The 16,464-nt window shown below is 40.0% G+C and overlaps 1 pseudogene; it reads left to right on the top strand.

The window, feature by feature from the left end:
• Nucleotides 1–651: 651 nt before the first annotated feature.
• The window catches only part of LOC149216317 (large ribosomal subunit protein mL101 (rPPR4)-like), a 73,906-nt pseudogene continuing 58,093 nt past the window's right edge, over nt 652–16,464 (top strand).

Consider the following 16,464-nt stretch of genomic DNA (forward strand, 5'->3'; position numbering starts at 1 on the left):
AACTTGTTATGGAGAAAAATGTTGAGCTCTCAGAATTAAGGAAGTAGCTCAAACTGCCAGCTTCTGAGGACCCAATGACTAAGGAGATTGAAGAAACTGAGACTCAGAAATCTGACATGATGAAGCTCATCATGGAACAAAATCTGCAAATAAAACAGATGGAGGAGAAAAGGGAGAAATTGGTCAAAAAGAAAGAGGAAGCTGTGAAAAGGGCAAAAATTCCAATGGATGTAGTTCCTCTTGTAGCAGTCTCTATAACCAGAGTTTCTACTTCATGCACAGCAACAACTATAGGTACAGTAGAAGGAGTTGAGCAGCTTGCTGAAGTTGTTCAGAACCCGTCCATTCAAACAGTAGAAATCAAGAAGTTGTAGGATGAACTAAAGGAATTACAACATATGAAACCAGTTGCAGACAATTCACATGCAGCTGAGTTGAAGAGGGCAAAAACGCAAATTGAAGTAATGCAAAAAGAAATCAAATTATCTTACCTTGGGAGACAAACTGGGTTTGGAAAAGGAGATTTTATGGGAAGAGATTACTGAATCAATCAAGGATATCTGGCCTTATATCAAGATAATCTTTGATCAAAAAGACTTGTTGGAGAAAGCTTAGGAAGCTATTGAAATTATCTTCAAGGAACTTGAGGACATGCCAGAAGTTGCCACTGAGATAATCAAGTTTCTGAATTCTAAAGATAGCTATGAGCTTGAAGAATTAGGTATAAATGACAGGACAACAACCATACTGGAAGTGAAGAAGATCATTACAAAGAAAAACCTCATTCTTTACTTGGAGGAAAACTTCAACAACGTTAATGTCATAGTTCAACGATTTTTCAACAGGTTAGAACCCTTAACCAACAAGGGTTTGCCTTCTATGCTTGTGATAAACGATAAATTAAAGCCCATTGAAAATTATGTTCGAAATCTTACAGAGGTTAGTACCAATGTAACTTCAATTTCAAACATAAGAGGTGCAGCAACACCAAGGGTTGTGCTTAATGCACTCAAAGATACCTTTTTCATCCTAAATGAAATCAGACATATATTTTTAGTAAAACCCACTTTTACTAAATCTACAAAAATGGATGAAGTTTATCGAAGGGTAACTAAGTTATCCATCCCAAATAAGAAATGTTGGGAACAGTTAATTGATTTACTTGACTGAAAGGAGGATCAAACAACATTCAGTATTTCCAAGAACAGGCATCAACAATTCAACAGTATTCAGCTTTTCTAGGAACAGTCATCAACAACTCAACACCAAAATAGTGACAGATCGATTATCAGTTTATATTCCTGATTTTGTATTGATCTATTTTTGTAAATTTATTTAAGATATTTTCTTAGCTCTAAGATTGTATAAATAAATCCCTTCCATGAGTTATTAAGGGTTGCACCCTTGATGAAACATTTGTAAGAATTAAATGTACTTGGCTTTTACTGAATCATTAATAGCAAAGCAAAGGATTTTGAGTTTTGATTCATACAGTTTTGTGTTCCCTGTAAGTTTTCCAGTTTTCATTCACTATGTTCTTTCTTCATATTCTTAAGTTTTACAAAGATAAACAGGTAGGAATAGTTGTGTTTCAATTTACTCCTATAAGCTTTTGAAGTGATCATCTTTAAAGAGAATGAATTATATAAACTATTTGTTTAACTAATTCCCTATAAATCATAAAATCATCAACATATTTTGTGATCTTAGGCATATTGTGTTAAACTTTCTTAACATTATTTGAAGGTTTTCTTACTTATGATTATTTAATTTTCTATTTGAAAATTGTAATAGTCATATCATCTTTCAATTTCTTCTCATCACCACATAAACTATATCACTCTTTGGATTTTAATAGCAACCTCTGTTTAAATATTAATACTATTCAAAAAGGTTAGGCATGACTATTTTAAATCTATTTCATACACTGGTCCTCCAATATTAAGACAAAACCCCCCAAAACAAATATCTTAGATGCCCTGGCATGATAGCTGACCATTATCATCTCAGAGATACAACATACCCTATCAAACATGACATACATACACACCTACATGTATACATATATAAACATCAATATAATCATGATCATAACATAATTACCAGATATCAAGGTTAAGGTTTAAGAGAACTTCCTTTATTCATTCAACACATGCACAACGTTAAGAATAGTCGTTCCCAAGATAGCCAAGGCATCTAATGCCTCAGATCCATTTACTTTACCTTTTGATTACCTTTCTCATGAATGTATTGCCACCATCCATTTACCACAATGGACCCAGCCAGTCCAACTGACTGTCATAGTCTTACCTTCCGCTGCACTTACTCATACACTGAGCTTCATCTGAGTCTTACATCACCTTTCGAGTATGTTGTCACTCACTCCTTTATAAAGTTATCAGTTTCCCAAAGTGCAGAAAAGTAGTGAAGGTTGAAGCCATTTCCCAAGCCATAAGATCTATCAGAGCTTAATCAAACCCTCTCCATTGCGTAGTGCTCAGAAAGAGCTTTCCAACGGTATATGGAAGTCTGAAAATGGACCTCCGGATATGGCATGCTGAAGTTACCCATGGAAAGTCAGAAGACAAGGAGGAAAGGACCAAATACAAAGGCAAATCGCATATCGCAGGACCATGAGCCAATCACAATCACAAATCAGATATTGGCGGGTCCAGGTGGAGCTGTTTATCACATATCAGAGGTCAGGGGCAATCTCGCATCCTGCAATCCTGCATCTCGCAAATCTCACATACCGCATCCGGCAATATCGCTATATCACAGTCCCGTGATCCCGCCTCCCACAACATGGCAGTCCCGCACACTCCAAAACCTTGCATTATCGTTGATTTATGATATAATTTTAAATCACTTGGGATCACCAAAAAGGCTTAACAAAGGAAATGCATGCAAAAACAGGTGTAGGCAGGCCCTTTCTCTCTCCTCCGTGTGGAAATACGGTTTATCGGAGGTCGGGAGCCCTAGGCACAGTGAATCCCACAATCTCGCAATATTGGCAATCGGTGGAGTAAAGGGGCTACCACTTTAAAAACCTTGCGATCTCATCAATTTGTGATACAGTGTTAAATTGTCGAGGAGGGGTTGATTCTATTTAACAAAGGAATTCACGAAAAAACCAAGGCCGGGTGGGCCATTTTCTCTCTCCTCCAAGGGGCCACGTGGCACAATCCCATTGGCCCATATGTATGACATGGCAGCTGACGTCATCAATGACGTGGAAGTACGAAAATGATGTGGTAGTACGGAGGACACATGGCATTCAAATTCAACATTTTCAGGGGTCCTATAAGGGAATTTCTGGGTGACACGTGTCACCACTCATAGGGTGACATATGGCAGTGATGATGTCACCCCTCGCAAATTAGAAATCAGTGATCACACACAACAAATTCTCTCTTCCGCCCAAGTTCCTTTCAGGCTTGCGATTGCGATAAGCAGGGATCCTCCCAGACGCGATATATTATGTGATCTGGCCTATAAATCCATGCATCCAGATAGTTGTACAATGCTGAGAAAAAAAGTAAAAGGGCCTTCCCCTCCCGTAGTGTGATTGCGATACTCCTGGTGGGCCCGACCTCGCAGATCAGTGATCATGGGGTTCATGGGGAAATAACAGTGGAAACCCTCTAAAAACGCTGAAGTGCAGGATTTCATATAACAAAGGAAACAAGCCCTCGGACAGGAGCCTAAAGGCCTTAGTGCTTGAGGACTCGACACTTGGTCGTAGCCCCTAGTCATATCAAGGAAATAACAGAAAGCGGTTATACCAAAAGGGGCCTAAGAGGAAAACAGAACGCGCCTGTTTCGTAATATTTTAGTGATAAAGGCCTACACCCAAAGGAATTCGTGTTACATTGTAAACGCATCCTCAAGCAGACCAGGAGCATGATACAGAGCTTTTAAAGATGGATGGGTCGGTAGCTCTAGCATTGAATAAGAGTATGGTGTGGTGGTGTACTAATCTGGGGGGTTCAAGAGCGCTTAATGATTTAGCATGGGGCTCCACTTGATTTCAGAGAAAGAACTAATCCGGCAGTTAAGGCAGAATGGATGGAAACTGGCAGAGTGGCAGAGGGACGCACACGACAGAGATGTAGCTTGACCAGAGGCCATTCACAGGAACAGCAGAAGGTACACTTCCTCCGTCATCCTCTAGTTTTCTTTTTAGTTTTTCAATTTCCATTTATTTCCAAGAAGGGATCGAATCCCAATTGTAATAGTTTGGGGCAACATCGCCTTACATAGGCAGAGATAACTAGTCTAACAGAACAGTTGGAGCTCTGGCTAAGACATTTTTGTAACAATAACCCAAGCTCCCCCTCTTTTTATAAATAGGGGAAAGAAACACTTATTCAAGGGTCTAGAATTTCGCACCCGCAGGGTTTGAATTCTGAGATGCCACTTTTGGTTCTATTTACATATTCATGGGGGACTTGATTAATGTTGTGTTGAATGTTATGGACTGGTTATTTGAACCCTCTAAATACTAATGAAACTTCCCCGGTGATTCCAAGCATGATAAATGTGAAACATGTTTCCTCTTGATAAATCTCATTTCAATTGTGTTTTCCCATTTCTAAAATAGTGTAATGAAGTTGTTGGTTTCTCCATGATTTATGGATTTACCTAGGCTGCTAAATAGAGAAAAATACCTGAATTATATTACAGATTTACTTGTGTTATTCAATAACCTACAATACCTATAGTAATTTCAGATTTATTTCTGTTATTGGATTAACCTATAGTACTTGTGTGAGCCCATATTTACTCATGGTATTTGGTGCTAATGATACCCATGTTATATCTGACATGAAACCTTAATTAGCATGCCATTGTTTCTACCATTTCACCTCCTCCTCTTACATATTTTTGCTATAACATGGTTGTTAAGAATTCTATTTGTTTACATCCCTATGCATCTATTCCCCTCCTTCCTCTCCTCCTTTCCACCATCACTACAACTTCAATATTAAGTTGTCTCATTGTTATGTGTTAGCCACCAGAAGAAGACATTTCTCTTTCAGATTGCCCTGATATATCCCCCGCATTTGGATCCATGTGTTGTCTTGAGTCTTCCTTAATGAAAGCCTATTGAACTAATCCCCTTTTATTATCTTTTTATTACGTGACAATTGGAGTGCTACAAAAACCCGTCACAGATAATCTTTCATGCACTCCTCTATTTAAGGTGTCCTAGGCACTGGTCTACAATCAACCCAAAGGTTGTCTCTAGGAAGCTTTCTCTGTCTCCCGAAGCACTTGTGCTCCAGGTGCCATTTGAACCCACAACATCTTTCTCGCGCCATTGTTAGGGAACGGATTAGAATATTTTTCCCTTGGTACGACAATTTTTACATTTCCTTTGTTAGGTGAGCAAGGGAAGTGTGGGTTGAGGATCTATCACCTTGGCGTTCCTTTCGATCCTTAGACCTGCAAAACAACCAATTCAAAGAAGCATAGCAATATATGGACCAAGTATCATATAGAAATCAAGTTTATAACATATTGAAAGGTAGTTAGTTATACAATTGAAACAATTATTCATACATAAACCATAACATTAACATCATATGCATGAAGAAGATTGATTTCAGGAACAAGACAAATGTTTCTTTATTGCAGATAACTAAAATAAAGCAAGGAATGATATCACCTGAATCTTCCTCTCGTTGGCTCCAAGCGGAACCGTCCTCCGGATCCGTCCAATCCCAAGTCCTCAAAAGGCTCCTTCTATGACTCATACAAAGATATCTCAACTAGTGAAATAACATCAAAGCTCAAGGAAACAAGGTTTTCCTGTAATGGGGGGAGTGCTAGAAGCACAAGGATCTTCAGACCTGATCAGGGATAATCTCAGCAGAGTGATTTTTCTCTCTATTCTCTCCTCCTTTAGGCCTTCCCATTGAAGCCTTTTTATACTTCTCCCAAAGTAGTTTTTTAGTTGGAAATTCGTTGGAGATTTAATTTTTTTAAGTGTTTTAAGACATATACGCGAGTTGGGTATACACTGACCCGCGTACACACACATTTATCTCAGTGCAATGTCGCGTATAGGGAGTAAAACATTGTTTTTAAGTATTTGGATCAAGTCTAGAAGGAGGGGTTTCCCTAGGCCATAAATTCAGCATCACAAATATCAAGAGTGAGATTTGGAGCTATAACAGATGCCCCCTAATATATGAGGTCAGAAGGGGTACATGATGGCTGAAATGTATTAAGTACATGGAAACGAAACCTGTCAAAAACTGAGAAGGACTTCACCAGATTTCAGCGTGCCAAGCCACAAAAGGAGATCAGAAAGAAACATTGTCTAAGGCAGGCATACCCATACTCAAAGAAGGTAAAGTATGTACGCATATCAAGTACAAGTAGATCCACTATGTATACAAGTATAGAAGACTGAAAATACATAATGGATCATCTAATCTTGATCGAACAAGTACATGTCTGAATATCACATATAAGAATGTCAATGGTGCTGAAAGATGAAGCTGATCACTAATATCAAAGACTGATCCCAAAAGTACCAAATGAACATGATGGAATAAGATGGTACTAAACTGCAAACTCGAGTGCCAGCATATAGAATGTCTCCATGAATCACTGCAACATATAAGGTGGAGTGGTATCAACTAGCAGCAACGGGAGCAATTGTCAAGTGAACCAATGAATGTTGATGCAACTCGAGGTCTTCACCGATCGTCGTGGTACCTTTCTACACAATGGGAATAAATGATCTGAAGTTGACCATGTGAGAAATCATTTGATTACTGGTCATTGATGTATACCATTAACAAACGCGAGACTACCCACTGATAATGATAATTAGAGTCAAGGTACCCAGTACAACCTAACAAGTGCGAATAGATGAGCTGGATTCAAACACCTGTATGAATCTATCAATCAGGAGACAATGATGGTTTCCCACTGTCGATTGCGAAGGATCTGCCACTAATTACTGCAAACCCCAAGGTACTGCCAAATGGACTCTAGACCTTTGCCCTGCCAAATGGGAAAGATCTGCTAGAAGGAAGGCATTAAGGCATCCTTCATCAGTCTAGTGCAAATGTAACCCGTAGGCCAATAATGTGGAAGGAACCGGACAAAAAGATGTAGTAACCCGACCGAAGCACGTTTCCGGCGTACACAAGATGTGGCTAGCGTACAACAGAAACCCTCTAAACCAACCAATAATGAAATCTTACATAGAGGCGAGGTATCCACCAATAGGGTCAAATGGAAACCAAGGTACTGCACATATCCCAATGTGTGATAGTTTAAGCTGATGTTGAACACAAGGGAAGCCACTCAGTCAAAGACCCATGATACTGATCGATGCTGAGCACAAGGTGACCTATCAATAATGAAAATAGGGCCAGGGTGCGGCTCTAGGCCCGTCCTCAGAGGAATATGTCGTCGTCGATAAGGACAAGACCCGCCAGCAAGAAGTCAATGGAGACCTTCTCAAACCGACACGAGTAAAGGACCAATATAACTGATGTGATGATAGACAAGACACTGACAACCAGCGATGGCTGACTGAAAAATGAGTCAAGAGACACCGCAAAGAGGCCGACTTAGGCTTACTTCCCTTGAACAAAAGCACGACTCAAATGATGACTTTGTGGCAGCACATGATAACTTTGTATAAGCTCATCACGCAGGAGACATGAACGAACTCTCCATATGGTTGGAAGAGTTAACCAATTGGAGGAGGATTGACTCAATAACAAGGTTAAGGCATACCTAAGCCAAACTAGATCCCACCCAAATGGAGGAGACTTTGTTTGAGTGCTTTGTTCAAGGGCGACACGACTGACTCTAACTGCCAACAATAAGTGGAAATTTTGTCATGTTCCCGCTCTTTTTTGAATATATAATTTTTTTGTCTTTTTTCATTAAGCTTGAAAAAGAATAAAAGAATGTTATAATACAGTGGAAAGAACGAGTGTCGGTGAAGCAAATGATCTTGTTCCTAGGAACGAAACAATCCTATGCTCAATGTCGGGAGGTGGAAACTGGTCAAAGACACTCAAACGTGTGTTCCTTCCATGGGTCAGGCTATGTCAAGTTGCAGAAGTCAAAGGGATGCAAGTTTGATTTTGCAGATGACATGGTCAAAAAGTGGCTTAAACACGAGTCCAAGTGAATCCGACTCAAGGCCAAAAGGTGCAAATGGTCAAAATGCAATGCAGTAGTACAACTCAACATGAAGGAGCCTCTAGGGTATAAGGCCAGAACGAAGCAAACAAGCAAAGAGGAATGAGTCTTCAGTGCATAAGTCATGGCGAGACTAAAGAGGACTCCCGAGCCTAAGGACAAAAAATCGGTATGAATGCCAAGTGACAACAAGGTACTAACTAGGGCACCCATGATAAGGTAGGCTCTACCACACAAGTCATGATACTTCTAAGCAATGAGAAGGTTCTACACCATAACTTGGTGGGGTCGATCCTAAGGCAAAAAATGGGAAAGGAAACTGATAAGTGCACAATGCAGGCAGAAAAACCTAACCTATATGCCAGTTTCGAGAACCAATGCCTGTCAGAACGGACCAACCATAAAAATTTCCAAAGTGGAAATGTTCCAAGTTCTGTATACATAAATAGAAACACTAGACAAGAAGTTAATACTTCCCACACATAAACTTCATATAAAATCTTGTGTTATAGAATACAAAACTTGAAAATGCGTACCTTATATATACAATATGGTACAGGGAACCACACAACCTTGCAGGTTACGTATAATAGTTCTTCTGGACAAACCACTTGCAAGGATCAGGCCAAGGACTCCTTTGGTAGTCAAAACTCATGGCTTCAAAGAGTTCCTCCTGTGAAGGCAAACCAAGTTCTGAGAAATCATGAGAACTACAAGGATCTAAAGAGGGAGTTGAGGGGTCCCATGTCCCTATAGGAAGAATCTCTCGGTTAACTACCGGGACCAAGTCCCAAGAAGGAGAATAATAAGTCAAAGGATCCTTCTCAGAAGTGATTGAACATTGACGATTCAACGCCACATAATTCAACTGTGGCAGGGTAGAGTATACTTGAACACTTGGAACAAATCAAGGGGTATTCTGCAGTAAGGTCGAATTAGGGTGGTGATTATCAGATGCAAGCTGATCAATAGTGACCATATTCCCTTTATGAGGAAAGTACATCACTCGAAAGAGTGAAGACACCACAGCATTCATAGCATAGACATAATCACGCCCAAGTAGCATATTAAATTCTAAAGGGCTATCAACCACCATCATATCGATCAAGATAATCTTTCCACCTAAAGTAATAGGCAATTGAGGAAGAACACCCATAGATTCACCAGGTCTTCTATCATAGGCTAACAACTAACTCTGAGCTGTCAACAACTTTTGGGAACCCAAAGCTTTCCAAGTCAAAGAGGATATAATACTTGCAGAGGATCCTTCATCCACCATACATCTATAAATGTTTGTGGAATTAACTCTAACCTTTATTTGGAAAGGTGCAGCAGAAGGAAGACGAGGCTCGACAAGATTATCCCAATCAAAGGAAACACTCCTAGAACTTGGAGGGGGGACATTTGGAGAAACTAGAATGCCTCCTATACCAGAAGACTCTGTACTAGAGATCAAACAGACTCTTTTGTTAGGCACTTCACCCCCCAAAAGAGGAGTGTAATCAGCCAGTGATTGCACTAGCTCAACCACATTATCAACCAATGGTTGATGGGATTGATGAGAAACCACATCAGATCTAGGAGTAGAAGAACTTTCAGATCGGAACATATCCTTTGAACCTCTAGAATACCAGGGCATAAATGAGTAAGATGGTCTCCCTTGCATATCTGACAAGGGAACTTAGGTTTAAAACTTCTACGTCCAGGTTTCTTATCAACCTTCAATCTGCCAACATGACTAGCAGTGGTTTGCGGAGAGTCCTCAACATGACTTGCAGAGGTCGGTGACTATTTCCTAGTATGACTCGTAATGACTGGACTCGTGCCCCCAACATGACTTGTAGCGGCTGAAGGCTCATCTCCAACATGACTGGCAGAGGTTGATGATGAATTGCTAGTATGACTCATAGTGACTAGACTTGTGCCCCCAGCATGACTGGCAGCGGCTGAAGGCTCATCTTCAACATGACTAGCAGGGTTGAAGATGAATGGATAGAATTACTCTTCTTCTTTGACTTCCTCTTTCTCCTCTTTTTAGATTCCTTATTACAATAAGGAGGAGAAAAAGGAATCCTAGATTTCTCTTTGAAAGAAGATGAGCAATTAACGTCAATATGATGCCCCTGAAATAAAGCATTCATCTGAGAAGCTTCAAGAGCATTTGGAATATTTGGAGTGGACCACAGCCAAACGGGTAGTCCAACATTCAATCCAGGAATATTCAAAGTGGCCATCAAGGGAGTACCAACGTTTCCAAAGAAAGGAAAAGCACAAGGATCCCCTTTTGGGAGGGTACCTTGGTTGGTTTCCACAGGAATATTGGCCATATCTAACTGATTCGCAGACCCTTCCCTTACGGGAATGTAGAAATTACTTTTCAAGGAAGATAGACACACAATCAAGACCTTTTCCCTTGAGGAGGCAACTCCACAACTTCCGAAAGAACGACCAAAAGCCTTTCAAGATCGGTGGAGTGGTAAGTCAATCACTCAGAATACAAAGTCCAAAAAGTGACTAGACAAAAATACCTAAAGCCAACTATATACGTCAAGGGTATGGAAGTGAAACTGATGATGTGTGTCTGACTCAACCAAAATCAAAGAAAAAGTAACAACATGAATGCAATCATTTTTCTTTTGATGAAAAGCAACTTCTACTTGGGTTCTAAGAAACACCTAGAAAGCAAAACTTTTTCTTTTCTTTTCTTGCAACATACTTCACACAAGCAAAACTAAAATGCTTTAACAATGCAAAATTATCCTAATGCAAAGTGTAATGAAGATGCAAAAAACTTAAGATTACTTTAAAGCAAAGAATGAAAGCAAATTGTTTATTGCTTCTAATTAGCCACCTTAGATGTTCAGATAGAATATAAGTTCCTAATGAAATTTTTCGTCCAAACACTAAAAGCAAATCTTAAGACAAACAAAATGCACTCTCACTCGCAAAAAGTAACCAAATCAAAACAAGGCAAAAGAAAGAAAAAAACCAAGTTTTTAAGATGTTTTCTTTTTCACAAAAGCAAAAAACAACTTTTCAATAGTGCTCTGAATACTATTGAAGACTTTAAGACCGAAGAATAGGCAACAAAAACACTTTGCAAGTTATCAACTCAAAATAGGCGAAAACTCAACAAAACAGGTGTTTCAAGATGCTCTTAATGACCAAAATGCAGCAAAAAAAGCTTGGTGACAATGATCAGAAGACCAAGAAAGACAACTTTCAAAATCGTCACTCAACAACTTTCAAAAAGTGAGAAAAGCAAATGGCCACAAGATGCAGTTTTGACACAAAGCAATAAGATCACAAAGATAAAGTTTGTCACAAAGATTGAAACCAATCTTTCTTCTCTGGAAGACCAGAACAGCCAAGATTCTCAGAAAGAAATCTTGTGTGCTCAAACACAAATGATGACACTTGCAAAAAAACAAAACAAGACCAAAACTTTCCACAACAGGAGAGAATTCGAAACCGAAAATTTGCTGCAAAACCAAAGACTGACAACCAAACTTGACTGCTCAAGAAACACCCAAACCAGCAAACAAATCTTGTGAAACAGAAAGACTTGACAAAATCTTGGAAAATTAGGGTATACGCGGCTGTGTCAATAAACAGCAGGGTGTATACGTGATTCAACCCAAAGAAACCTGCATATACGCAGGTTCATATGGGGAAACTTGCGTACATACACTACTGTAACCTGACAAAACTGCGTATATAACAGTTCACAAGAAAAAGCAAAAAAAAGGTCTAAAGAAACTGCTCAGACTTAAAGTCTAAGTTCCTACAGGAACAGACAAACCAGTTACAGCAAGAACAACTATGGCTGAGCCCTGATTGGCTTAAATTAACCCAAACTAGGAACAACAATACTATTGTCCCCAGTGGAGTCGCCAATTCTGTTGAGGGACAAAGTCCCCTAGGGTTTTGGGTCAACACCCTAGCAGAGTGGGGGTTATCTACAGTAAAAAAAAATCATTCCACACAGCCATGATACTTAAATAAGAAAACTACGCAAAGAGAGGTGCACCTGGGGGTCCTTCGTTCGGGTAGATCCAGCCAGGGTCCAAACCCTCTTGGAGTTCCTTTCGATCCTTAGACCTACAAAACAACCAATTCAAAGAAGCATAGCAATATATGGACCAATTATCATATAGAAATAAACTTCATAACATATTGAAAGGTAGTTAGTTATACAATTGAAACAATTATTCATACGTAAACCATAACATTAACATCATATTCATGAAGAAGATTTATTTCGGGAACAAGACAAATGTTTCTTTATTGTAGATAACTAAAATAAAGCAAGGAATGATATCACCTGAATCTTCCTCTCGTTGGCTCCAAGCGGAACCGTCCTTTGGATCCGTCCAATCCCAATTCTTCAAAAGGTTCCTTCCATGGCTCATACAAAGAAATCTCAACTAGTGAAATAACATCAAAGCTCAAGGAAACAAGGGTTTCCTGTAATGGGGGGAGTGCTGGAAGAACAAGGGTCTTCAAACCTGGTCAGGGATAATCTCAGCAAAGTGATTTTTCTCTCTATTCTCTCCTCCTTTAGGCCTTCCCATTGAAGCCTTTTTATACTTCTCCCAAAGTAGTTTTTTAGTTGGGAATTCATTGGGAATAGTTGGGCCACGGGCACTAATAGGTAATCAACAGGTAAAACCCGTGATCTCCGCCCGAAATTAAGGATATTTAATTTTTTTAAGTGTTTTAAGACATATACGCGGGTTGGGTATACACTGACCCGCGTACACACGCATTTATCTCAGGGCAATGTCGCGTATAGGGAGTAAAACACTATTTTTTAAGTATTTGGACCAGGTTTGGAAGGAGGGGTTGCCCTAGGCCATAAATGCAGCATCACAAATATCAAGAGTTAGATTTGGAGCTATAACAATGGGGCCCTCAAGTCTCTGACTCTTACAGTTTAGAAGCTGAAGACTCCACTGTAGATTTCCAAGAGTGTTGTCCCTTTGAATTATGGGTAGTGAAAGATCAGCAACAAGTTTTTCTTGAAAAATCTGAGGTTGAGGAGCTAAATAGTGTGTGTGGATGCCCTGACCAAGAAGACATTAGTTAGAAAACTATTTGTGAAAAAGAGGAAGTTGCAAGCTTTCCTTGTAAATTACATGACCCTGTGTCTGAGTACATGAGCCTATTCTTAAGCCAGCTACAAAGGTTGTATCAGCAACATGTATCAGGTGCTTTATTTGAAGACTTTTCTTAGTGCATTCTTGCTTTCATTTCTATTTTTCAACAATGTGAAGGCATAAGCCCAGTACTCTAATGATTGCTTGGCTCCATTGGAGGGTTGAACTCACTTAAGTGAATTGAGTCCTATGCATAAGTAGGAATGTATATAAATAATTTCACTGGATGAGAATTTACTTTCTAGTTGGTAGGATTTATATTTCTGCATTGTAGATGGATGAGGAAAGCCCCGTGGAGATTTTCTAGTTGCAAAGTTCCATTATATTTCTGAATCCATGCCCAATAGTGAAGGATACTAGTCTGCAGGTCCTCAGCACCTTTCCAGCAAGGCATTGTCCCTAGTTGAAGCCAATGTTGTCACTCATTGCTTTATAAAGTTATCAGTTGCCTAGAGTGCATAAAATCAGTGAAGGTTGAATCCATTTCCCAAGCCACATGAGCTATCACAACTTAAACGGACCCTCTCCATTATGTATTGCTCAGATAGAGATTTCCAACAGTATATGGAAGCCCAAAAATGGACCTCTAGATCATAAGATATGGCATGTTGAAGTTACCCATGGAAAGCCAAAAGACAAGGAGGAAAGGACCAAATACAAAGGCAAATCGCATATCGCAGGACCATGAGCCAATCGCAATTGCAAATCATCTATCAGCGGGTCCAGGTGCAGCTGTTTATCGCATATCACAAATCAGGGGTAGTCTCGCGTCCTGCAATCCCATATCCCACAGATCCCACATACCACATCCTGTAATATCGCTATATCGCAGTCCCGTGATCCCGCATCCTGCAACATCGCAGTCCTACACATTCCAATACCTTGTGTTATCATTGATTTGCAATATAATGTTAAATCGTCAGGGATCACCAAAAAGGCTTAACAAAGGAAATGCATGCAAAAATAAGGACATTCGAGCCATTTCTATCTCCTCCACATGGTGGTACAGTTTATTAGAGGTTAGGGGCCCCGAGAACAATGAATCCTGCAATCCCATGATATCGGCAATTGGCGGAGTAAAGGGGATCCCACTTTAAAAACTTTGTGATCTCGCTAATTTGCGATACAATGTTAAATCGTCGGGGAGGGGCCGATTCTATTTAACACAGGAATTCACGAAAAAACCAACGTTGAGCGGGCCATTTTCTCTTTCCAAGGGGCCACGTGGCACAATACCATTGGCCCATATGTATGACATCGCAACTGACGAAATTAATGATGTGGAAGTATGAAAATGATGTGGCAGTATGGAGGACACGTGGCATTCAAATTTAGCATTTCCAGGGGTCCTATAGGGGCATTATCAGGTGACACATGTCACAACTCACAGGGTGACATGTGGTAGTGATGATGTCACCCCCGCAGATTGGCAATAGAAGATCACACACAGAAAAGTCTCTCTTCCGCCCAAGTTCCTTTTAGGCTTGCGATTGCGATAAGCCGGGATCCTCCCGGACGCAATATATTATGTGATCTGGCCTATAAAGCCCCCACATCTAGACAGTCAGCCAACACTAAGAAAGAAAGTAAAAGGGCCTTCCTCTCTCGTAGTGTGACTGCGATACTCCCAGTGGACCCCACCCCGCGAATCAGCGGTCGCGGGGTTCATGGGGAAATAATAATGGCAACACTCTAAAAACGTCGAAGTACGGGATTACATATAACAAAGGAAAGAAGCCCCCAGATAGGAGCGTGGACTTAGCACTTGGTCGTAGCCCCTGTTCATATGAAGGAAATAGTAGAAAGAGGTTATACCAAAAGGGGCCTAAGAGGAAATCAGAACGCGCCTGTTTCGTAATATTTCAGTGATAAAGGCCCTCACCCGAAGGACTTCTTGTTACATCGTAAACGCATCCCCAGGCAGACCAAGAGCATGATACAAAGCTTTTAAATACGGATGGGTCGGCAAATCCAGCATTGAATAAGAGTATGGGGGGCTCGAGAGTGCTTAATGATTCAACATGGGGCTCCACTCGACTTTAGAGAAAGATCTAATCAAGTAGTTCAAGCAGAATGGAAGGAAATTGGCTGAGCAACAGAGGGAAACACACAACAGAGACGTGGCTTGACCAAAGGTCATTCATAGGAACAACAAAAGGGAAACTTCCTCCATCATCCTCCAGTTTTTTTTAGTTTAGCAATTTCCATTTATTTCCAAGAAGGGATCGAATCCCAATTGTAATCATTTTGGGAAACAATGCCTTACATAGGCCGAGACAACTAGTCTAGCAGGACAACTCGAGATCTGGCTAAGACATTTTTGTAACTGTAACCCAATCTCCCCCTCTTCTTACAAATAGGGGAAAGAAACACTTATTCAAGGGTCTAGAATTTCGCAATCGCAGGGTCTAAATTTTGAGATGCCACTTTTGGTTCTATTTGCTTATTCATGGGGAACTTGACTGATGTTGTGCTGAATGTTATGGACTGGTTATTTGGACCCTCTAAGTATTAATGAAACTTCCCTGGTGATTCCAAGTATGATAGATGTGCAACATTTTTCCTCTTGGTAAATCTCATTTTATTTGTGTTTTCCCATTTCTGAAATAGTGTAATGAAGTTGTTGATTTCTCCCTGATTTATGGATTTATCTAGGCTACTAAATAGAGAACAGTACATGAATTATATTACAGATTTACTTGTGTTATTCAATATCCTACAATACCTGTAGTAATTACAGATTTATTTGAGTTATTGGATTAACCTACAGTACATGTGTGAGCCTAGATTTACTCATTCTATTTGGTGCCAATGATGCCCATGTTATATCTAGCATGGAACCTTAATTAACATACCACTATTTCTACCATTTCACCTCCTTCCTCTTACATATTTCTATTGGTACATGGTTGTTGAGGATTCTGTTTGTTTAAATCCCTATGCATCTATTTCCCTCCTTCCTCTCCTCCTTTCCACCATCACTACAACTTCAGTATTAAGTTGTCTCATTGTTGTGTGTCGGCCACCAGAAGAAGACATTTCTCTTTGAGATTTCCCTGATATACCCCCCGCATTTGGATCCATGTGTTGGCTTGAGTCTACCTTAATGAAGGCCTATTGAACCAAG

This window comes from Pinus tabuliformis, chromosome 1_1 (assembly GCF_031772625.1).
Source record: "Pinus tabuliformis cultivar Carrire ecotype Pingquan chromosome 1_1, CPIR1, whole genome shotgun sequence".
Classification (NCBI taxonomy): Eukaryota; Viridiplantae; Streptophyta; class Pinopsida; order Pinales; family Pinaceae; genus Pinus; species Pinus tabuliformis.